Source organism: Hipposideros armiger, unplaced genomic scaffold (genome assembly GCF_001890085.2).
Source record: "Hipposideros armiger isolate ML-2016 unplaced genomic scaffold, ASM189008v1 scaffold_7, whole genome shotgun sequence".
In the NCBI taxonomy this organism is placed as follows: domain Eukaryota; kingdom Metazoa; phylum Chordata; class Mammalia; order Chiroptera; family Hipposideridae; genus Hipposideros; species Hipposideros armiger.
In genome coordinates this window covers 7,074,014-7,099,530 of record NW_017731357.1, presented here as the reverse complement: position 1 = coordinate 7,099,530, position 25,517 = coordinate 7,074,014, and the positions used below count along the sequence as shown (strand labels likewise).

Sequence of the window (25,517 nt, the reverse complement as noted above, 5' to 3'; positions counted from 1 at the left end):
TTGAAAGCAGGGGCTCAAACAGGTATTTGTACACCTATGTTCATAGTGGCATTATTCACAATATTCAAAAGGTGTAAACAACCCAAATGTCCATTGATGGATGAATGGATAAACAAAATGTTGTCTACTCCTACAACACAATATTATCAGCCTTAAAAAGGAATGAAGTACTGACACATGGGGACATGTGTGTGAAACTTGTTGGACATTATGTGAAATGAAATAAACCAGACACAAAAAGACAAATACTGTATGATTCCAAACTTATATGAGGTCCCTACAGTAGTCAAATTCATAGAGATGGAAAGTCGAATGGTTGTTGGAAAGGGACCGGAGGAATCAAAGAGAATGGTGAGTTGTTGTTTAATGGGCTCAGAATTTTATTTTGGAAAGACAAAAAGGTTCTGGAGATGGATGGTGGTGATGGTTGCACAACAAGTGAATGTACTTAATGCCACTGCACTGTATGAGGTCTGACAATTAAGTTCGCACACTCATACCTCATTGCTGAATATCACTACAGTCACCTTCGAAGTACTCCCCTTGGGAAGCTATGCACCGACGCCAATGCCTAGTCCACCCTTCAAAGCAATTTTGGAACTCTTTCTGGAATGGCCATCAGAACTGTCATCATATTACCCTTGATGTCCTGAATGTCATCCAAATGTCTTCCTTGCAATATTTCCTTTGTCTTTGGATAAAGAAGGAAGTCATTGGGAGCCACATCAAGTGAGCAGGGAGGGTGTTCCAATCCAGTTATTTGTTTACTGGCTAAAAACTCCCTCCCAGACAGTGCCGTGTGAGCTGATGCATTGTCATGATGCAAGAGCCACGAATTGTTGGCGAAAAGTTCAGGTCGTCTAACTTTTTCACGCAGCCTTTTCAGCATTTCCAAATAGTAAACTTGGTTAACTGTTTGTCCATTTGGTACAAATTCATAATGAATAATCCCTCTGATATCAAAAAAAGGTTAGCAACATCGTTGCAACAAGTTCTCGAACTTAATTGTCAGACCTCACACATTTAAAAATGGTCAATTTTGGGCCGGCTGAGTGGCTCAGTTGGTTAAGAGCTCACTCAAGAGTTTGAGCTCTGAGCAACAGCGGTTCGAGTCCCGGCCCGAACTGAGCAGCCGCTGAGCTGCCGACAGGTGGCAGGATGGCTCAGCTAAATAAAATTTTAAAATAAATAAATAAATAAAAATTAAAATGGTCAATTTTATGTTATGTATGTTTTGCCAGAATTTAAATAAGTGCCTCCAGCACCCCTCCATATCTTCTTTCCCCCACTGTCTCTTGTCAGCACCCCTGCTTTCCTGACATATTGAAGACTGTTGGCACTATACCATGGTTCCTGCTCCTCCCCTGGTGCCCGTGGATTGTCAGCCAGTTTGCGATCCAAATGAACTTTGACTTTTAATACCTGTCTTGGGTCAGTTCTCTTGAAGCAGAAGCTGAGACAGGGGTTTGTGCAAGTGAATAAGGAAGACCTCTCAGGTGGAAACTAGAGGAATAAGAGAAGCAAGAGAGGGGAGGAGAAGGCGCTGAACAGAGCTGTGGGTTCAGCTGAAGTCTTGCCTCAGCTTGGTCCTGTGGGGAGCTCTGGAGTGTGAGAGGCCCTCAGACTTGCCCACCTGGAGGCAAGGGAATGAGTCTTCTGCCTCCATATGAGTCAGTCATTGGCTGCTGGCCACCGCAGGGTGTGGGGACCTTCCAGGCATTTCTCGTGGGTGGCCCCCATCTAGGTGAGGGCAATTGTCAGGAGAAGGTGCAGGTATGGGTCGTCAGGAGCCAACACTCACAGCAACTAGTGGGTGGGCAGACCAGCCCCAGGAAGGGATTCTGGGCCACCAGTAGCTTCTTCTATAACATCCTTTCAGAAAACCAGTTCTGGCTTCTGTCCTTTTTCTCTAATCCTGCACACAAGAGACATCTTTGTTTGGCAGAAGCTACAGTGTTGGGGTAGAGTCCTGGTTCCACAGCATACCATGAATATCATCTGGGCCACTTCATTTATCTCTCAGCCTCCGTTTCTACATCTGTAGAATGGGAATGTGGTAGTTAGTGTTTGGGATTAACCAGGACCCTCCAAACCTGACCCCTTTCTTCTGGTAGCAGGCCCCGCCCACCTCTTACGCAGCCATGAGGTATGTGACACAGGCCTAGCCAATCAAAGTACCCATTCACCTGCCCACTGAGGCATAGGACTGACCCAAGTAGACAAATCAGAAGCGTCTCCAGGATTGTTCCAACTGAAACTAGCAGGGAAGGCCCGTTGCCTGACAGCCATGGAACTAGACAAATGTAAAGCTGATACTGGCTGTGGCCATGTTCCCCACCATATGCAGGAAATCTGTCTGTTAGAGGAAAGGGAGGTCCACACCAAGAAAAGAGAGAGAAAGAATGAGAAAGAATTTGGCCCATGTCATATGCAGCCCTAGATCTACTCACACCTGTGACTAGCCCCATCACTCTATTTCCCAGGTAGAGGGGCCAATAAATTATCCTTTTGTCTAAGCTGGATATATCACACTTGCAAATAGAAGAAAGCTGACTAGTACAAGGAATACCTACCTTGCAGTAGTGTTGCAAGGATTAAATGAGGTAATATCTGCTCAAAGAGGTGTCTAATAATGGTGGTTGTCATTCCCAGGCCAAAACAACATGGGTGCAAGCCACTTCTTCTGTCACGTGTGAACATCAGCTCATCAGACCCCCAAGCAGTGAGTGACACTTTTCTCATTCATCCTCCTATTCAGAATTTAACTTTAAAAGCCTGTGGATACTCTGGCATTGTTTTTGTTTGTTTGTTTGTTTTTTGGGGGTTTTTTGAGGGGGGATTATTGGGGAACAGTGTGTTTCTCTGGGACCCATCAGCTCCAAGTCAAGTAGTTGTTTCAATCTAGTTGTAGAGGGCACAGCTCAGTGGCCCATGCGGGAATCGAACCGGCATCCTTGGTGTTATGAGCACTGCGCCCTGTGCTCTAATCACCTAAGCTAACGGGTCATCCCGCCCTGGCATTGTTTAAGCCTCAGGTCACTCTTTAGCCTTCCTGACACCACTTGTACTATTCTTTTTTTTTTTAAGATTTTTATTGGGGAATTGGGGGGATGGGAACAGTGCTGGGGAATTGGGGAAAGGGGAACAGACAAGTTGCTGTCCTTTTGTTCTTCAATCTAGTTGTGGAGGACGTTGCTTCACTGGCCCAAGTTGGCACCATCATTGCGCTCTTCTCTGGCGAGGCAGATCAGTCGCCGGCTTCTGGACGGCCGCTCACTGCGGCTGCTGGCCGCTCACGCTGGCTGCTGGCCACACACGGTAGCCCATGGCAATCCACTGCCACAGGGACTGCAGCCCACGCCGTCGCCGGCGACTCATGGCAGCCCAGCTCCAGGTTGAGCTGTTGTTCAGCATCTTAGCTGTGGAGGGCAGTGTCACTGGCCCTCATATGTGGGATCCGGAACCGGGGCCCTCTGGCATCCCAAGCGAGTTCTTAACCATCGCGCCACTCGGCCGGCCCACTTGTACTATTCTTTGCAACTGTTTTTTTGTTCCTCATTGGCAATATGTCTGCTCTTCTGCATGATTTTTAAAGATGGTGGACATCAGGGCTCCCTGCATAGCAGCAGCTCTCTGTCAGGTTCATCGTTTCTTCCTCCTTGAGCTCCTTCTTTGTAGTTGAATTGCAATTTCATTTCTGCGTTCTTCCAACCTCCTGGATGGTCCCTATAAAGTCTCAAGCCGTGAGAGTTCCTATCTCTGATTTTTTTTTCTAAAGCACTATTCTTCAAAGTGCCCTCTGGGGCCCCCTTGCCACAAGAGCCCACTTCCAACAGATGAATCAGAATCTTGGAGGGGGCAGTAGTGCCTGTATCAGCCCTTGATGATGTATATGGCTCATAAGCTGAGAACTTAAATCTTTTGAAGCCTGAGCAACCCACTCCTCATGACCCTCATTCTGAGAGGACAAACTCCCCTTCTCTCCAGGGCCCAACCCACTCCCTCACCAAATGGTTCCTCCTTGGTTTGAATTAACTGAAGAGTAGCAATCCTTCTTGTCACTGCTCAGTCTTAAAGGAAGTGAAACTGTCAGCAAGGCAAACGAAGAGTTTGTTCAGAGGATCTGCTTTCAGCTGATGGGGGACTCTTAGCAGCTGTCCAGCTGGTGTTGCCCCCCATCGATAAGTGTCTTGACTCCAGGCCAGTTGTGTGGTCTCAGTCAGGAATCCATCATCAGTTTCCCCCACCTGATCTGGCAGCCTGTAATATGCTCCTACAACAATAGGGCTTCTGTTGCCCTTACCTTTCATCTCCTCCCACATGTTTTCCAACACAGCCCCACCCTCAGGACTGGATTTCCATGTGGGGGTAAATCTTTTCATCATGCCCTGGTGCTCCAACTCCCCTTCTAATGGTTTTTCTTTTTATCAAGGTCAACCTTTCTATGTCTGCCCCACTCACAGTTCTGCTTCCTGCTTCTGAGGATGACCTTCCTGTTCAAGTGACTTTGGTCACAGCTAATTGGACTAAGATTTTATTTTGGGTTGCCCGAGAAGCAGACTCAGAGGCAAGGATTCATAGGCAAGTAGTTTATTTAGCAGGTGATTCTGAGACGCACTGGAAGTGGAGTGGAGAAATGAGACAGAGAAGCAGCGAAGCCTTGTCAACCACTGTAGGGAACTGGAAATAGTCTCTAGAAGACAAGCCTTGGAGTTATCCCACCAAAGGAATCAGGGTGTTTACACACTAACTCTCCTCAGTCACAGGGCACTCATACCCAGCATTTCTAGCCAGCCACACCTACACAGAGGCATCCCGTTCAGAGAAGCCCCCAGACAAAGAGATATAGGAACTGGCATTTGGAAATGTATCCAGCATGCATGGAAATGGTAATGGCTATGGGCAGGACACAGCCAGCATCTGTTCCAACCAGACATGGGTCTCCGGGCTGAAGGAAACACATAGCTATGTCAGAATCACCTAAAACGTAAACCAAGAGATGCAGAAACTGCAGTCCTTTAATATGATTGCTTAGCTTGAGAAGCTCCACAGAAGTGGGATGGAGCAGCCATTTTCAGGTACATTCATTAGCAGGCTGCATAAACAGAAACATCCATCTGCAAAGGCACAGAGGAGAATGGGCTAGATAAGTGGAGAAAAGAAGAAATAAGAGAGTGTGTGGCCCCAAGAAGGACAACAAGAGGTCGGCAGTCTTAGACCCTGTCACCTTGTTTGCAATGCCAGCCCCCAAACCACTGGTCCTTGTCCCATAAGATGCCCCTGTGTCTTTTTAATAAAGGTCTCTTTAATTGAGTCTTTTTAATACAGATCTCTTTAACTGAGCCAACGTAAGTAGGCTTATGTTCCACCCAAACAAGAAGCTTTGACTAAGACCACCTATCAACATCTCAAATTTGTTTTGTTTGTGCTCATGCTCTGTACACAGGTGTATGGATTTCTAAGGCAATAGGACTGTTCCTAATGACACTTTCAACCACTTGCTTGAATTAATTATACAAGGCATTTCTCCCTCACCCTCACTCCTTCCTTCCATTTCCCTTTAACCCAGGTCAACATTCACTACAGTGTAATTCTTCTCTGTCCTTATGAGTAGCATTGCTTCAACACCTCCAGCCCACAGTGACCACGCCTTAAGCCAAGACACTCACCACAGTATGCATTGTATGTAAGAAACTCACTACGAACCCTGATCTTGGAAATTTTCCATGGCCTGAGCTGAGGGTCAGTTTCCCAGTGCCTCTTTGCAGCAAGTATGATACCAGCAGTTGATGACATGATCTTTAGATGCCATATGATCATGCAATTAGCCAGACCCCAAGAGAACCAGAGATGGCCATAAGAGCTGAGTCACAGAATTTCCCTTAGGTTCTTTACTACATGGGTTTGATGGATCCTGGGACTCAAAAGCAAAGGCACAACTCTGCAGCCCCTGGTTTGGCTTCTCAAGACCTGGTAGCCAAGTTTGTGAATAGCAGCTAAATGCCAACTGTCCAGGGCCTAGGTCTTTTTCATTCTGGTTAAAGATCTTCATCTCCCACTTCAAACACCCCAATTCTAGTCTTGATTCAACCTCTGTTCAGTGGGTCTGAGCTAGGATCCCTCAGTGAAGTCAGATTTTTGTGGTGTTTGATTTTTCTAATTTGCAAATGTAGCGCTATAGTAATAGAAGTTCTTTCATTTAGCCAGAAATTCTGCCTTAGCAGCATTTAATTAATGCCTTACCTTAGGAGTTTCAAATATTTCTTGGAGGTAGGTGGCAAATTAATACAAAACTAAATAAATAAGCATTTCTTTCTTTAAAGCCAGTATTTTTGATGTGCAGCAAATGCTTACCAGATTAAAAACTCAATTCACTGGTGCCTACGCTGATGAAAATCCTGAAGTAATGGGTTATATTTTGGACACCGAGCTTTGAAGGAAAAAAAAAGTACAAATGAAACAAACAGCACAATCCTTCAAAGTAGGCTAATACTATTGAACCATTTGGTGATGAAATTCACTTTTTTTAAAAAAGATTTTTATTGGGGAATTGGAGGGATGGGAACAGTGCTGGGGAATTGGGGGAAGGGGAACAGACAAGTTGCTGTCCTTTTGTTCTTCAGTCTACTTGTGGAGGACGTTGCTTCACTGGCCCAAGTTGGCACCATCATTGTGCTCTTCCTGGGCGAGGCAGATCAGTCGCCATCTTCTGGACTGCCGCTCACTGCGGCTGCTGGCCGCTCACGCTGGCTGCTGGCTACACACGGTAGCCCATGGCAACCCACTGCCAGCGACTCATGGCATCCCCTCTCCAGGTTGAGCTGTTGTTCAGCATCTTAGCTGTGGAGGGCAGTGTCACTGGCCCTCATATGTGGGATCTGAACCGGGGCCCTCTGGTGTTCCAAGCCAGCTCTTAACCATCGCGCCACTCAGCCGGCCCTGAAATTCACTTTTTTTAACTTTAGTAATTTTTTAATTATAAAATTAGCAGGTAATCATGGTAGAAATTTCAAACTTGATATAAACAACAAATAAAAGATTTTCCTACCCCTATTCTACCTCTAGTCCCAGGCCCAGAGATAGCCTCAATTAACAGTTTCTTCAGTGTTCTAGAATTTTCCATGTATATACAAGAATACGTACAGCATAAAATTAATCCAATGAAATCGTACTTAACACACTATTCTAGCATTTTCCTTTTAAATGTAATAATATAAAGATTTACATTTTTTAAAAAAAGAAAGAAAGAAGGTACATCCTGGCCTCAGTATAAATTCAGCCTCTGTCTTTCAAATCCGTAGTTCTGCATGGAAAGAATTGGTGTTCAGTATATAACCTCAAGAATTACAAAATGCCAATTCACCAAATATTCTTAAATTATGTTCACTATCCTGTAGCAGTTAGATTTTTCTGAGTAACAAACTACCCATAACTCAGGAGCTTAAAACAGTAAGCATTTATTTAGCTCAAGATTCAGTGGACTGGCAATTTGGGCTGGGCTGAGCAGTTCTTCAGGCCTCAGGCAGGTTTACTGACCATCTGTATCAGCTGCTAGGTCAGCTAAGGTCACAGAGGTGACTGGGCCACAGGTTCCCATCATCCAACAAGATACCCCAGGGCTCATTCCCATGGTGATGGTGATCTGCCCAGAGGGCATGAGAGGGCCAGCAGCAGTGCACTTTGTAAGCCTCGTCTCTGTCATGTTTGTTAAGATCCCATTGGCCAAAGTCAATGACATAGCCAAGGTTAAAATCAAGGAGTGGAGAATGTGTCTCTACCTCTTGATGGGAGGGAAAGAATTTTTGGCCATTTTTGCAACCAACCACATATGTTTGGAGAGGAGGGAGATGAGGCAGGACCTCATTTAAACAGAAATTCAAATTAACCAAAATCTACCCTCACCCTAAATGTTTTGAATTCTTCAAATGTTATACGAGAAGTAGGAATAAGAATGCAGTCTCTTATACAGAGGTAGTCCAGTGTGACACCTGAGTTCTTGCTCTGAGCTATGCTCTAGTTTATGCTAGCAATCATGGATAAGATACACATTAGAAACAGGAAAGGCAGCAATGGAGTCTTCCAGCATATTCTTTCGGATGTCCACAGAGAAAGAGGTACAATAAACACACAGAGACTACCTAGAAATGGCACCCACAATCCACTGTCTTTTGAGGTTTGGTCATTGGTTGATAATTTTAAAAGAAACCCATTGTAGTGTAGTGGTATAATATCTAGAAATAATAACAGAATTTTCTTTCTTACACTTTTTTACTCCTGCCTCCACAAGCCGTTGGTGCATGATGTCAGTGGCATTCATGGGGTGTGTGTGTGTGTGTGTGTGTGTGTGTGTGTGTGTGTGTGTGTAGAGAATACAGCCAAAAACAAAGAAGCCATTTGAGTTTCAGCACAGATTTTTAGAAAAATCAGAACAGAGGCCAAAGTTTGAAAGGAAGGACTTTCAGTGACAAGCACAGAGCTCTTGAGAAAGCAAGGGTTTCTGCATGCCAGAAGAATAAGGACCTAAGGGGCCTGGAACAGACACTGGAGCTGCAAACAACAGAGCAGGAATGAAGGCGTGCTCCAGCCTCCAAGTAGATCAAGGTTAGACCAGCTGGTCAGAGGAGAGAATTAGAGGGAAAGAGATTTGAGCTTAGATGCTGGTAAGTCCCCTGTCAGAAGCTGACCCTTCCCCCAACTCATCCCCAACTAAGCCTGGCTGATCCCTGGAACCAGGACAAGAGGAATGCCCCAGGGAAGGACAGATGAGTTTGGGTGAATCCCTGAGCAGAGAAGCCTTTCAGAGAAGCTCAAGGTTGAGCCAAAATAGGGCCCAAAGGGTAGAGTGAGTGTGTTCGTAGCATGTCTTGGGGTTTGAAATGAGAAGAATCACAGCTCAGCTTGTTCCAGAGTGGCTGAGAGGGGGCCGGGAAGGTGTGGAGAGGCTCCACAGCCAGATAAGGAAGCTGCTGGGTAATTGATTGCATGCACCCTGCCAGCTGGGTGCAGAAAGGATACAGGCATTTTCCATGCACAGGCAGTGGAGTGGGTGCTAATAACCAAGTACACATGGAGCCTTCACCCTGATTAGGACAGGACCAGGGCAGGACAGAAACCAACCTCATACCAGAGGTCTCCTTCCCATGCTAAGACAATGGTCAGCCCGCCAGAGTTTAAAAGCATTGGAAGTTGAGGGCAGAATGACTCAAATGACCAAGCTTTTAAAAAAATCTCCTAGTGACTCCATTAATAGAGAGGGCTAGGTCAAGTTTTCTGCAATTTGGTACAATGGAGCTCCAGGCCAATTTCAGTTCAACTTCATAAAAATAAAAAATGTTATACCCCTAACTTAGTGACTGTGAAATTTATACTAAAATACCCTCATTTCCTAATCCCCCATCCACCATTAGACTTGGGAGAGGGTCCATTTGCTGTTTACTGTTGGTAAACAGGTATTTTCTAACAGTAATTGAGATTATAAGCTATGAAAATAAATTCATTTTGATTACTAACATGTTGAGTATGTTTGGCCATTGTTTCAAGAAGAATGCTCATGCAGACAATATCCTTGTACTCCAGGAAGAATCTAGTATCTTGTAACTTGGGATAATGACCCACTCAGCAACACCCTGGAGACCACATGGCCAGAATAGAGGTGATTCAGGTGTGGAACTGGGAGAGCGAATGGCGTGGCAGAGCTCCACATGCTCATAGTTTGTTGCAACTGGTTTGTTGATGGAGAGGGGTCATCTGCAGTTCCCAATCACTCACATCACGGCTGCCTGCCCAGCATGCAGAGGGACAATGAGGAGCCAAGTGGTCTCACACCATCATTGGATATCCTTTGCACATCACAGCCAGATTCATCTTTTTCATTGGTGGTGTTGTTAAGCACAGTTGCTATGTGCTCCTCCCCGTTTCAGAAACCCTCTGTGTGTCTCCATGGCATAACTCTATGGTCCTTTCTCCTTAGCAAACTCCCAATATATAAAACAGATCAATGAAGAGCTTTCACTTGGTCTCCTGTCCTCTGTATTGGTTAGGATTAGGTTGACTATAAGAGAAATCTGATAGAATATATAGATAGAATTTGATTTCTTGCTAACATAAAAGAAATCCATAATAGTCACTGCATGACTGGTGTGGCACTCCATGTGGTCAGGGACTCCAGTTATTTCTATTTTATTACTCTGCCATGAATGTCTTCCAATGTCACTTCAGAATCAAAGACCTGCATCTAGCCAGCTGAAAGGGAAAAATAAGTTTGCACCTCATCCCTTGAAGATTGTTCCCTAGAAGTTACACACACTGCTTCTACTTAAACCTTATTGGCTAAAACATGGCCACGTGCCCACATCTAGATGCAAGGGAAGCTGAGAAATATAGTCTTTATTCTGGGAAGCCATGTGTCCTGCCAAAAATCATGAGTACTATAACTGAGGAAGAAGAGGGGAACAAATGCTAGGGGACAAGCAGTCTTTGCTACAGTCCCCCAAGGCAAGGCAACCCTTCTAAGGAGTCATTGTACTCTGCAAAAGTTTTTGAAAATCAATACCCATAGGAACAATTCCAGAATCTTTATCCTGGTATCCAAAATCTCTCATAACATAAAGCCAACTTCCTTTTTTGGTTTCCTCTCTCATGGCCCTTCTAATGAGCCTTCTGTGCCTATCCAAAGACTCTGTACCTACTTATATATCCACTCACCCTCATCTGGGGGTCTTGTTCATTCTGCTTTCTCAGATGGAATGGCACTGTCCCATCTCCCCTCTAACTCCCATCTGTCCTTTATGTAATCATAACAGGCTTTCCACAGGGTCTCTTCACATCCCTGGAACAAGATAGAGAAATGGAGGCTGGGTGATGATTAAATTAGATGAATTTATAATATTTAAAATACCAAACCCAAGGAATGCAGAATAATGGACTGCTGGCAAACCAGAAGACACGCTCTGGCAGTGAGATATAGTGTGCTCGATTTATCTTCAACAAGTCAATTCAACATTGCTATCATTAACACCAATAAAAACAATGGTGACATCATGATGAAATTTGCAGATGATATGAGACTTGAAAGAGGAGGGGGTATGGATTCCATCCTGTTTAAATATTTTGGGGCCCTGATTCCATCAAGATAAAAATTTAATAGGAATAAGTGTAATGTCCTGTTAGGTGTAAAAGGTCAATGGCACAGGTCCAGAGCTTGACAAGTATTTATAAAATACTTGTAAAAAAAAAGCTTTCAGTTTCTACTTGACAGTAAAGTCAGTCCATCAGTATGGTTACCTGAAAAGATCATGAAATCTTAGGTTAAATTGATAGAAACATGGTGTCCAGAAAAAGAAAGGGACAGAATAATCTAGCTCTGCTTTGATCTAATCAGAGCAAATCGACAGGAAGCCGTATAAATGGCCCCAGATCTTCAGCCCTCCCGGTGTCCATGCCCTTTGCCATGTCACTTTAAAGTTCCTCCCACAAAACAGCCAGAGTCCCCTACCTAACTTGGCTTTAGGTTTGTCCATGTAACTTGTTTTGTTAGTAGGCTTGACATGACCAAAACATTTATACAACTGGGCTTGCTCTCTGATTCATCTGTAAGAGGGATGAACATTCTCAGGTTAGGCCACTGGTCCTACTTGGGGATGAGAGACATATGATACAGACTGAAAAACCGCAACCAAGCCCAACCTAGATCAGCTGACCCCAGAAATATAAGCAAGTCCAGTCAAGATCACCAAGACTGCCAGTCAATCCAGAGATTCATGAGCTAAATAAATGCTTATTGTTGCACGATGCTGGGATTTTTGTGGTTGGTTGTTATGCAGCACTACCTAACTGAGACATGAACTGTGCACAGTTCTGAGAGTAATACTTGAGGGACATTGACAAGCTACAATGCATCTATAGGAGGGCAGTGGGAACCATGGAGGGTCATGAGGCCAAGGGTGTAAGGACCAGTTGATGACACTGATATCGTTTATGCTGAAAAAGAGGAGACTCCTGGAGAACGTGAGCATGGTTGCCAAATATGTGAGATGCTGTCTTATGAAAGAGGGGTTGGATTTCCTCTTCATGACATTTAAGAGTCCTAAGACCTGTTGAGAGAAATTATAAAGGTTGATCCCATCATTAAAGCTGTCTGGGGGCTGGCTGAGTGGCGCGATGGTTAAGAACTGGCTTGGGATGCCAGAGGGCCCCGGTTCGGATCCCACATATGAGGGCCAGTGACACTGCCCTCTACAGCTAAGATGCTGAACAACAGCTCAACCTGGAGAGGGGATGCCATGAGTCGCCGGCGACAGCATAGGCTGCAGCTCCTGCTGCAGTGGGTTGCCATGGGCTACCGTGTGTAGCCAGCAGCCAGGCTGAGCGGCCAGCAGCCGCCATGAGCAGCCGTCCAGAAGCCGGCGACTGATATGCCTTGCCCGGGAAGAGCGCAATGATGGTGCCAACTTGGGCCAGTGAAGCAACGTCCTCCACAACTTGACTGAAGAACAACATGACAGCAACTTGTCTGTTCCCCTTCCCCCAATTCCCCAGCACTGTTCCCATCCCCCTAATTCCCCCAATAAAAATCTTTTAAAAACAAACAAAAAAAGCTGTCTGGGATTGGAACAAGATTCAGAAGTCATGAGTTCCTTTTTGCTGGACCTATTCAAGTGGAGGCAACAGGACAGGTTTGTTGTAGAGAACATTCAACAATAGAAAGACCTCTGAGGGCCCTTCCAACCTTGCAATACTTTGAGAGGCTACCACCTGGCTCACAAAACTTTTGTCTCACCATTGTTCTCACTAAAGTGTTTATGCCCCCATCACTCTCCCTGCTGGTCCCTCTGCTACCTAGCACCTCTCCTTGGCCCCCTCTTGGGCTGTTTCACTTCCTCATCAGCACCCCTCCCCACTGCTGCATCTGAGATTTATGTTCTCAGTTTCAGTGACGAAAGCAGAGTGCTGCTCACCACACCTGGGTACACATCAGGGAGTGGCTCCTGTGGTTTTCCTAGGCCCTGTGCTCACACCAGAAAAGACCCCAGCTTTGCACAAGCCCCTCTCCCACTGTCTACAATGTGACGCTCTTTCTCCCCCCATATCACTCCCCACCCTTGGTCAGCCAGAGCCCTCACACACAGGTCTTCCTTCCTCAATCAAAACCTGGCTAAGAATGACTTCCTAATATTAGTGATTTACAACTTAGCATGAATTGAAGCCCAAGTCCTACCTCCTCTCCCAGGAGCACTTGGATTTGCAGTGCCATCTCTTGCTGTAGAATGAAGCATGGTCGACCTTGCATCTTGGTCAAGGAATTTACAATAGCCTTGTGGTTTTCCTTTGGGAGTCAGCTTCACTTGTGTTCCTCTAGCCCCTGTCTTTACATTCATAAATAAGGATTTAAATAGAGTGGGACACTCCATGTGTGAGATAGTGCCTCTGACACCAGCCCAAACAGGCAGCTGAAAACGAAACGTATTAGTCAACAATCTGATATTTCCAAGTAATCTCACCTACTTAGTGGTCGGTAGAACTAGTCTTCAGCCTGAGTCTTTTCAAAGGTCATTTTTTAAAAATGGACTAACAGTGGGGAAAAGTCAGGGTAAAAAGACAGACTTCGTGCCCCAAATTAGCAGTATGGTTCCTGTCAAGCGCGTTTCTATGAGAAGCAAAACCCAATGGTCACAGGCAAATGTGTGGCCCTGGCTTGTCAGAGCTATTGATTGACTGCTTGCAATATTGCAGGTGATTTAAAGAGTTCCCCACCACCTTGTTTGTTTAATGTCACCTCCATATGAGAATGTCAGCCTCTGACATGTTTGACTTCTCCACAGGACAAATGCCAAGCCACGTGTGGTTGTCCCACCGACATAGATTGTTCGTTATTCTCCGTAACCACGATGATGACAATTTCTAAATGCTTAATTTAAAAGCAGCACTAACTAAACCCTAATCAGCGGCATAACATGATTCTGGCATCAAGCTGAGAAAGCTTATCCCATTCACGTTTCTTATCTGTACATCTCAAACCTTCCAAATCTGGGTCATGTTTAGGGGTACTCAGGGGCTGCTGCTCTAAAAGGGAACCTGGGGGTGGAGGGGCAGAGAGCGGGTACAGAGTCAGAGCCAGAGCCGAGACTGTCTGGGGCCAGAGGCCAAACTTGGCCAGCCCAAGACAAACACAGACTGGAGATAAAAAGAGGAAAGTGGGAAACACAGCCAGAGCCGGCAGAAACAACTGTGATGGAGAATAAACAGCACAGAGGACTGGAAAAGCAAGAGTCTGTGCTGAGGGGAGAGGGGGGATGGGGAAACAGGGAAGGAGACCAAGAGGCCTGGGTGTGGACGGAAGAGGAGAGAGAAATGGACAAGCGAGGGAAATATGGGGACCGGAAGCCCAGAGTGGAAGTAGGGAAGAGTCTGGAAGACAGAAAAGGACACAAGGGAAGGAATGGGAGAAGACTGTGAGGGAGAAAATGGAGGAGCGGAGGGGAAAGGAAAAGGGGATGTGGGGGCAGGGAGGAGCGGCAGCCCACACAAAAGGGCGGCATAAGCATTTAGTGCCCCATGAATACCCAGCCATAGACACAACTGATTATTTTTGATGGAAAAAAAGTTCTAACCTAGTCTGGTATGTTGTTGAAACATAAAAAGTTTTTGGCACTTTTAGAGCAGATGTTAGAAGAAATTAAGTTCAGATTTAAATTCAAGATAGTTTTTTTTTAATGTAATATGTTCAAACTCTGAGGTCAAAAAAGGGGTCTTTGTGTATGTCTAGACCAGTGCTTCTGAACTAAGGGTGGGGGAGGCAAGATTTTGCTCCCCAGGGAACACTAGTCATGTCTGGAGACACTTGTGATTATCACAATTGGGGGCAGGCATTGTTGGGATGCAACTGGTATCAAATGAAGGCCAAGATACTGCTAAACAACCTACAGTGCACAGGACAGCACCCCCCCCCCCAACAAAAATGGCAGCAGTGTTGAGGTTGAGAATGGATCACCAGCATGAGCATCAGCTGGGACCTATTCAGCCAGGCAGAATTGAGGGTGGACCCCAGGCTTGCTGAATCAGACTCTCTGTGGGGGAAGCCCAGCACTCTGCTTTAACCAGCCCTCTGTGTGATTCTGATGCCTGCTAAAGGTTGAGAAACACTGTTCTAGAGCTACACTATCCAGTATAATAGTCATGAATATGTAGTTATTTAAATTAATTAAAATTAAATTAAATTACATTTTCACTTTTTCGGTCCCGGTAAGCAATTTCAAGTGCTCGGGAGGCACATGTGGCTAGTGGGTGCCATATTGGATAGTGCAGACATAGATCATGCCTAACACCACAGAAAGTTCTAGCGCTTTGTTCAGCAAGCTATTCTCATGGACAAGAAACGCCAACAAACGTGCAGGCTGAGGAAGAAGGTTTCTTACCACAATACCTCTACACAAAAGCATTCTGACGCTGAGCTACAGAAGAGATGGGACCATGTGGGACATCTGAAAGAGCCCTTGGACTAAGGTCAGGAGGACAAGATTTGAATGTCAGTGTCATTTTTACAAACGTGTGACACTGGGCAAGCCACCTGCAATACGAGATAGGACAATTAAGTTCACGATCTCATCCTAGAAAAAGTGCTACATACCTCACTGCTGAATATCACTATGGTCACCTTCAAAGTACTCCCCTTGGAAAGCTATGCACCAATGCCAGAGCCTAGTCCACCCTTCAAAGCAATTTTGGTTTTGGGGGTTTTTTTGTTGTTGGTGGTTTTTTTTTTAAAAGATTTTTATTGGGGAATTGAGGGATGGGCACAGCGCTGGGGAATTGGGGGAAGGGGAACAGACAATTTGCTGTCCTTTTGTTCTTCAGTCTAGTTGTGGAGGACGTTGCTTCACTGGCCCAAGTTGGCACCATCATTGCGCTCTTCCCGGGCGAGGCAGATCAGTCGCCGGCTTCTGGACAGCTGCTCACGCTGGCTGCTGGCTACACACGGTAGCCCATGGCAACCCACTGCCACAGGGGCTGCAGCCTACGCTGTCGCCGGCGACTCACGGCAGCCCAGCTCCAGGTTGAGCTGTTGTTCAGCATCTTAGCTGTAGGGGGCAGTGTCACTGACCCTCATATGTGGGATTCGAACCGGGGCCCTCTGGTGTCCCAAGCCAGTTCTTAACCATCGCGCCACTCAGCTGGCCCCTTCAAAGCAATTTTGGAACTCTTTTTTTGGAATGGCCATCAGAGCTGTCATCGTATTACCCTTGCTGTCCTGAATGTCATCCAAATATCTTCCTTTCAATATTTCCTTTATCTTCAAGTAAAGAAAGAAGTCATTGGTGGCCAGGTCAGGTGATTAGAGAGGGTGTTCCAATACAGTGATTTGTTGACTGGCTAAAAACTCCCTCACAGACAGTGCTGTGTGAGCTGGTGCATTGTAGTGATGCAAGAGCCATGAATTGTTGGTGAAAAGTTCAGGTCGTCTAACTTTTTCATGCAGCCTTTTCAGCACTTCCAAATAGTAAACTTGGTTAACTGCTTGTCCAGCTGGTACAAATTCACAATGAATAATCCCTCTGATATCAAAAAAGGTTAGTAACATTGTTGCAACAAGTTTGTGAACATAATTGTCAGCACTTCATCGTGTGAGCTTCATTTCTCCTTCTATACAACAGAGTGATATGCTGTCCCTGTCCTGGTGTATTAGTCAAAGTAAGGAATACTAGCTGCTTTAACAAACACTCTCTAAATGTTCCTGGCATTGCCTGATTAAAGGTTTGTCACTCATTCACATCAGAGTTGTATGTGGTGATTCAGGGCCACGGTGCCAGGATTTCTGTCCATTCGTGCCATAGACTTCTTTAGCAGTCTGGTGAAGTCTATGGGCTGCTTCTCAGAAGAAGGTTTATAAATGCATTAAAATAAAGTAAAATTATGAAGAAAACCAATTACGTTGAAATGTAGTTATCAAAATAAAAAACACAGTTATGATATTGTAATATATATGCTTCTTTATTAATGTTGTAATTAATAAGAGAGAGTGGCAGCTCTAATAACTGCTGCAATTTCAAAGAAGTGAGAAGTGAAAATGATATTTTGAGGTATGCATAACAATGGTAATATGATATGGAATGTCTGTGATTTCAATTGGAGACAAGGTCTCAGGAACTGTTAATACCACCATGGTTTGTTGCCTATGTTCATAATTGAAGGAAATGCTAAATCTCATTAGAAAGTTAATGAAAATAAAGATACGATTTTTTTCCCCATCCAAGTTTATATCCTGACGGACTTGGAACCTCAGGTGGTGTGGCTCCATTGTGTCCTGAGGGCCTCGGGTCCTCCCCAGGATCTCCTCACCCATAGCCAATGAGAAACAACAGAATGGAGGAGGGTGATGAGGGGTGTCTTAGGGACCAGGCCTGGAGGTGGAAGTGCTCATGTCACTTCTGCCCTGGCTCCGTTGGCCAGAACCACTCCCACACCCCCCTAGATGCCAGAGGGCTAAGAAATGATATCTGGCACTGTGCCAGGAAGGAGAGGCCCTGATATGAGTAGGCACGTGGGGTCTCTGTGATACCTAGCTACCTCAAAATTATCAAACAAACAAAAAAAGGGATATGAAAGCACTCTGTCAAACCAAAACAGTTTGATTTTCTGAAGGCAAACTCATGGGAGCTGGAAACAATATGATAGGGTCACTTCTTCCTCCAGCAGAGAGCTTGGAAAGACCAGTGCAGGGAAGAGGTTAAGGACAATTCCAAGACGTGAGTTCCCAGCTTTAATACCAAAGGGCACTCCTGCACCATTTCCGCCCCAGACTGCACCTTCCCACCCCCTCCCCCAACTCCGGAAAAACCCAGAAAAGTTCCAAGACTTCAGGACTGGTGAGTTGCCCACCTCCCTCGGTCATTCAAATCCAGGCCTGGCAGGCCCCAAGGAGGGAGGTAACAAAATTAAAAATAGCCTTTCCTCCAAGGAAAAAAATTAAAAATAGATTCCAACCCGCATGAAAATTTGGGTGGAAAGAAAGGGAAGGAAAACAAAATGAATCATCTTTATGTGTTTTGCTGAGCGAGAGCCCGTTGCCATGGCTACGGGGCCCTGTGTGCAGGCCTGGTCTTTTCCAGCAAGTTCAAGGCCCGCCGAGGAGTCAATGGGGGCGGCCCCATCACCAATATGTTATAGCCATCCGATCTGCGATTCCCCAACGCAGCCGCTGCCACCGAGCAGGTCATATTAATGGCTGTCACAGTTAATTTAGTGTTCCCTTCCATTGTGATCTGTCTATCTCTGTAATTGAGCAAACGAGAGGACTTGTGTGGGTCTCCTGGGAGTTTAGGGAAATCTGGCCTGGTTTTGCAATCTAGACAGTCGGGAGAGGTTGTGCGAACTTGTGGAGGAGCTGGGTCTTAAATCAAGGAGTGGGAAAGTCAGTTTTCCGGCCAGCCACTACCTGCCTTCCTAGTGGACTCACTGGTACACACACAAAAAATCTCCAAGAAGGCAAGGAAAGAAGAAAGGATCAATTGGCCCCATGTCCCCAGTGGCTGGTGAAGCCCACATTACTGGTGCCCAATCTCTCCAGCAGGTGATCTGCTCAGGGGACAGTCCCCAGATCAGGAAGGGCTAGATTCATGAGGTCCCATCTCAAAACTGAAATTTGAGGCCTTACTCCAAATTGGAAAGGGCGTCTTAGGGCTTTAGTGGAGCCTCCTGTCTCTTATTCACTTTTCTATAACAGCAGCTTTCTGCCTTTAAAAAAACCAATAAGTTGAAAATCCAAATTTACAAAATAAATAAGATGGAGGTGGGAGGAAGAGGGGGCTTACTTCATAAACAAATCTTCGCTTTAAAATAATTGGCCTGGAAATGTTCCACATAGAGAGAGAAATGTCAACTAAATGCAATACCTGATCTTAGACGAGATTCTATACCGGAAGAAGAAATGTAGTTAGATACATTATTGGGGCAACTGACAAAATGGGAATATGAATGGTGGATTAGACAAAAATATTGTATTAATAAATTTACTGAAGCTGGTTACCATACTGTTGGTAACTGTGCTGTGGTTATATAAGACAATATTTTATTCTTAAGGAATACTGATATATTTCAGAGTAATGGGCCATGATGTATGCAACCTACCCTCAAATAGTATAGAAAAAAATTATGTATGTGTATGTGTGTAGATAAATAGGTACAGAGAGAGGGTGCACACATGATAAAGCAAATGTGGTAAAACGTAAAATGTTAAAAATTTGTGAAAGTGGATGAAAATCAGTATATATCTGTTCTTTGTACTGTGATCATTCTTGCAACATTTATGTTAAGTTTCAAAATCTTTCCAATTAATTTTTTTAATTGGCTTGATTTCCTTTCAGATAGCCCTCCCAGTGTGTTTAAGCATCATTTAATTCTGCAAAATTCTATTTACACTCAGCTTTTCAGGGACAACTCTGGTACATAAAACCCAAGTACATCTGGGATTATATTCCTTACATCTTTCATGTATAGCAAATCTACTCTAGACCAGGTCTGTCCAATATAAGTTTCTGTGATGATGGAAATGTCCTATATGTGTATTGTCAATACCATAGCCAATAGCTACATGTGGCTACTGAGCATTTGAAATGAGCCTAGTCCCAATGGAGATGGGCTGTAAGTATAAAATACACACCAGATTTCAAAGACTTGGTGTGAAAAAAGAATGGAAACTATTGTGGATATATTGGGTTAAAGATATTAATAAAATTAAATTCACCTGTTTCTTTTTATCCTTTTTAATGTGGCTACTAGGAAATTTTCAATTACTTACATGGCTCTCATTTATGGCTCACCTTGTATTTCTATTGGACAGTACTGTTCCAGAAAGTCATAGAAGATGGGCTGGTTCTGACTTGGCCTGTGGCTGAGGTTACAAGCCACTCCTGGCCCAGCCATTCTGGCATGGGGAATATTTGGGGGGAATAATGGCTGATTTTCAAGTCTCCAAGGGGCTAGATCCTTCAGAGCCCAAGATCTGAACATCTAGACAAGGGAAGGAATTGGTGGATAAGTGTTCTAAATTACTCACCATTTTGTAGAGGCAATGCTTTGTTCAAAGCCCACAGGCGAGAGATGGTTCAAGATGCAAAGTGGAGCTCAGCATGGGAGGAGAGTGAGTGATTGGAAATGCAGGCCTCATAAGCTCCCACTGAGAAACTTGCGTTATTTTCATAGGCCCAATGGGAAAGCATCAGAAGTACTTTAAGCAAGTACTATGCACTGAATGTTTGTGTCCCGCCAAAATTCATATGTTGAAAGCTAATCCCCAATGTGATTGTATTTGGAGGTGGGGGCCTTTAGGAGGTGCTTAGGTCATGAGGGTGGAGCCCTCGTGAATGGGATTAGTGCCCTTACAAAAGGCACTCCAGAGCTCTCTCCTCCCTTCCGCCCTGTGAGGATACAACAAGAAGTCGGCAGTCTGGAATCTGGAAGAGGGCCCTCACTAGAACCTGACCATGCTGGCACCCTGGCCTCATACGTCCAGCCACCAGAATTGTGAGAAATAAACGCCTGTTGTCTGAAGCCACCCAGTCTGTGATACTTTGTTGTAGCAGCCCAAATGAACTAAGACAACAGGAAAATGTCCTAATCCAAACTGAGTTTGTAAACAGTCATTCCGGTAGTTACCTTAAGTCTGGCTGTGTGATCAAAATCCATATTTCTACCACTGTAGAATGTTATCAGGGCAATAGGTCAAGTCTCTGTTCCTTCCAACCAGAAGGCCATGACCAACAGCTCTCAACCAAGAAAGAGGACAGGACCTCACCAAGGACAGCCCCAGTGTGTGATTGTGTTTTCAAAAAATGCGCTTATTATGGTCCCATGTGTTCTTCCAACATCTTACACTTCCCATCAGACGTGGAGTCTGTGTCCCATGACTGCTCTCGCTAATAGTGTCCAGCAAAAGTGATGCTATGTGACTTCCAAGTCTAGGTCATAAAAACGATACAGCTTCCACCTGGCTTTCTCTCAGGACACTTGTCTCTGGAATCCAGTCACCATGCTGTGAGGAAGCCCAGACCACACGGAGAGACCACAGCCAGCTAAGGCCTCAGCCAACAGCCAGCATCAACCACCAGACGTGAGTGTACAAGCTTCCAGCCTTTGAGTCTTCCAGCTGAGACTCCGAACATCATGAAGCAAAGACGTCATTTCTACTGTGCTCTGTCCAAATTCCTGACCCACAGAATCTGCGAGCATAATAAATGGTTGTTTTAGGCCACTAAGTTTGAACGTCATTTGTTTGGCAGCCCTAGTACCTGGAATACCCAGAATGTGGCTAAAAGCATCCAAGATTTACAGAAGAAAGGCAGCTTCAATGCATACTGGAACATGGGAGTGGGGCCTAAGCAGTAGTCGCTAGCCTCCAGCCTCTAGCACATTGTGGGGTACATACCAGCTGGTAACCCACTGTGAGCTTAGCATTTAGCAGCTAGTAGTTCTCAATTAGGTTTTCTAGAATTATCAGTGGCACGAGCAACTTTGTAGAAGAACGAGTCAAATAAAATGCAGAGCAGATTTAAAAGCACTAAGTTTGACATTAAATAGGTGTTAAAATATGTGTCATCTACATTGCCTTTCAGCTCTAGAGAACTCCAATCATGACAATAATTAATATAATGGCTTGATTTATTGCTGCTCTTCCTCAGGATCATATTTATTTCATTATTTTAAAATGTTTGAGTCACCCAGGCAGGCTAGCTTAGGTGAAAGATTGTGGGGAATGTTCTGCCAGAAAAAAAGGTGGGGAGAGAAAAATAGATAATTTATGCAATTAGTAATATAAAGTAAAAGTGACTGCCCATTGTACTTGAAAAATAAATTGGCTCTAGGCAATCTTGGAGGTGAGGTCAACTTTTAAGAAACAGAAAAATCAAAAGCTGAATCACGTAGCTGGTCAGATGTGTATTCTTAGGTAGAAGTTGGTAGCTGATGCTTCCTGGGGTGGCCTGCATTTGCTAAAATACCTGACAATACCCCCAAGGAAAGTAGTGTTCTTGACATTTTGAGCTCAGGTGACTCACTGGGGGGAGTGGCAGAGACCCACGCATGTGCAGTTACCCACAGGCACACACTTCCTTCCCATCCTGCTTTACAAGAACAGACCCCTCTTGCCTGAACAACGTGCCCTCTCCTTAGCCCACTAAAGGGAGTCACTAGGTTGTGGTGGGAACAGGGTACACAAAGGATTGTACCCCTCCCAGAGTAGGGCAAATCAGAAAAGACAGGACAGAAGAAGCCTGACGTGATCAACCTCTTGAGTGGGAGGAGAAAGGAAAATGCTGGGAACTCTCACGTGCGTGTTCCCCTGACCCCCAGCATCATTTCATGTCATCCTTACGACATGCCTATGAAGGAGATCCTTGTAATCTCTGTATTACAGATGAGAAAAAATGGACGCTCTAGGTTGAATTTCCCAAGACCACAAAGTCAAAAATTAGAAAACAGTGATAATCAGATATGAATAATATTTTCAGAACCCTTATAGGGTCTCAGGAAGTACTCCTAACAACTTAACTTGCACTATGTAGATATTATATGCACTGTGCAAATGAGAAGAGTGAGGCTGCGAGATCATTTGCCCCAAGTCATAAGACCCTCCACCCCACCCCCACAGCCAAAATTATCCCCAGGCCAGTTTTTCAGCCCCAAGAAGCAGGAGGGCTGCACGAGGGGTGTAAATAAGGCACTGTAGGGCGAGGCACCTGGGGGCCTCGGACAGCACTAATGGGTATAGTGCAGAGAGTGTGTCCCCACGGAAATGCGAGCAGAGCCGCAGCAGCGTCTCTGCGGATGGCAGGGCCCAGGGATTCACAGCCTAATGAACTAGATCATGAAATCTCATTTGCCTGTTCGATAGCTTCTGCGATGTGCTCAGGTTCACTTAGGACTAAAAGAAAAGGGGGGCTGAGAAAGGGCTCATTTTTCGCACTTTCAAAGCATGGGAAGATTGATAGGGAGAGAGTTCCCAGCGGGGGGGGGGCCAGGAGGCAGGCGTGGCCTGGCAAGGCTGAGAGAGCAGGGAGGCCTGAGAGTCAGCACCAACAGCCGTGCGGATGTCCTACACAAGCCATCGCCAGCACAGCCGCCTGCGTGGAGCAGGGCTCTCTGTCCATAATTCATAATTTAATTTACTGAGAAAGCAGCTTTGCGCATCCTCCTCCGATCTCCCGGCAGAAGGATCTCTAGGAGGGTGGCCGTGGGACCCCACAGAGTAGTGCTTCTCAAACTATCTGTGGTGAGGGACCAATTGCTTTTTATTGTTTTGTTTTCCCAATCTGTCATAGACAAATCTTTGGTGAAATATAGTAAAAATAAATTACGGGGGAAAACAGTGAAATTTAAAAAGCCCAAAGTTTTAGTATTTGGATTCAACCGGTGTAAAATGATTGTGTCGTATTGCTGAGTTTCTAAATACTTATTCTCAGTTTGTGTAATTATCTTGTCACTAAGAGGTAATGACTTCTTCCCGAATCAGCAGTGGTCTTCGGACCACTCTTTGAGTAGTACTGCCACAGAGGACTCTGCGATGGTCGGGCAGAGCCTCCCAGGGGATCAGACATCCTTGAAGAGTACATCTCTGGGAAATGGGTTTGACAGAACAGGAACGCATGACTGCCCTTAGCTGAGTGTAAAATTCTACAAACATTGATGCTTATCACACTCTTACTCTTGACACATCCCTGAGGGAAGGAACTAGTATAGGTATTACATTTGGCCTTCCTTAAATGAGGAAACCAAGACTCAGGGCATATGGGACTTAGTCAAGTCCTCCTCATCTCCAATAACCTCTTAGATACACTTCCTCATTCCGATGAGGGAACTCCATTGTCTACGTAGGGTCACCCCAAGGAAAATCTCCTCTGCAGGGCCCCTCCTTTCTGTGGTTGCTGATGGCTTCGGTGGGAGTCACTCAGATTCTTCCTAACTCTCTTACCTGCCTTCTTCACCCCCTCTTATATATGGAATGGAAGTCCCAGCCCCAAAGGAGAGAGCAGAACAGGATGACCAAATCAGAGAACCTCTTCTTGATAACAACAGAAACCAGGAGATCTACCTCAGATATTTCCTCTCACTTACTGGCAAATTTTACCTCCTGGAATTGAAAGGCATCTGGAACCATTGGAGTCTGGACCCTGCTGGCTGGGCCTGTCTTCGGTATCACACTCAGGAAGGGCCACGCAACCATCTTTCCCAACTACACCATCCATAAGCCCCCCGTATAGACGGACCACCATCTCCTGGCTTGGCCGCCGCCAGCAACAGAAAAACCCGCTTTCGCCAGTTACACTTTTGCCAGCAGATGTCACTGCAGCCTGACCTCAGATTACCAAAAATAAGTCCCTAATTTTGGTCTCGAAGCTCTAGGAGGACCATAGACAAACAGGCACCGAGAAGATACACTCGTTTTGCTTTTGCTTTTCTTCCTATGTGGCAGACTTGCTATCTGACTGCTGAAAAGATGCTTTTTCTACCTCTGTTTCACTATCTGTAAAATGGACAAAATGTGGGAAATCCACATGTTCCTTTCCTTCCCTACAAGGATGCTGTGGGATTCTGGAATGGCTGTGATGTTTCAGAGCTAATTGGTTCCCCTCATTACACAACCTCAGTAATTTCCTCCGAGTATAAAATTGGAGCACCCTGATAATAATTGACTTACCTTGCATTTGCCTTACCAGGTATCCCGGAACACTCTCCAGCTACTCCCGTTTCCATAGTAACAGAAAGGTCCACAAAAAAAAACTGCAACAAAATAAGACACCTAAGAGGCATAAACAAAATATGTGATGGTGTGGGAAGCTGTAAAGTTTTTATTGCCACCTGTTTGGGAAGACCTGCATAATTCAATCGTGCTCCTGGCATTTGCGAGGGAAGCAATCACCCCAAAGTTGTGGCAATAAAGGCTTTATAGCCCCCCATGCTGGCACGCCTGCTTTCTAGGTACAAAGCCCAAGTTTGATAAACTTCCGCTGCTCATATTTGCATAATGGAAACGGACGAGATTTTAAACCCAGGCTGTTGGGAGGCATAACTCGCAGCTCGCCTGGAAGTGAATCACAAGCCTGTCTGGGTGAAGGTGGCTGGGAGGGGCACCAAACCCCGCCAACCGGACCTCAGGGCCTGGCAAGAACACCGAGAAAGACCCTCCCCCCTCCCTCAGGCCTGGGGCCCTGGCGGGTTCTGGTTGAAGGTCACATTACCCTGCGTCAGAGAATCATAAAATCAAAGTGCCTTCCTAGTGAGCCTGACCGAGAGAGCCTGTCTAGCGCCAGTTTGGGGCAGAAAGAGTGGTTCTGACCCAAGTTCGCATCTGATGTTCCTCCCCCCAGCCCCCCATCCTGCTCTCTCTGGAGCCCTCACATTTTCTGGCACCCCCTCTCTCATATGCGACCTATCACTTACCACTCCCACAATTTTTTGTAGAGCGTACCCTTTAGGGATGGGGGTGGGAGAGATGGGAAGTAGCAGCGGCTGCTCTTGGTGCCTTCCCC

At 45.4% G+C, this 25,517-nt stretch overlaps 1 long non-coding RNA gene across 2 annotated transcripts; it reads right to left on the bottom strand.

The window, feature by feature from the left end:
* Positions 1-1,249: 1,249 nt before the first annotated feature.
* LOC109386150 (uncharacterized) lies at positions 1,250-25,517 on the bottom strand. 2 transcript variants are annotated; one of them, XR_002124737.1, is made up of 3 exons: positions 25,429-25,517; positions 24,686-24,768; positions 1,250-2,038 (listed from the first exon to the last, which is right to left on the bottom strand). It is a non-coding gene; the product is annotated as an uncharacterized LOC109386150 (long non-coding RNA). The 2 variants fall into 2 exon arrangements; XR_002124736.1 differs by lacking the exon at positions 1,250-2,038 and adding an exon at positions 10,700-10,828.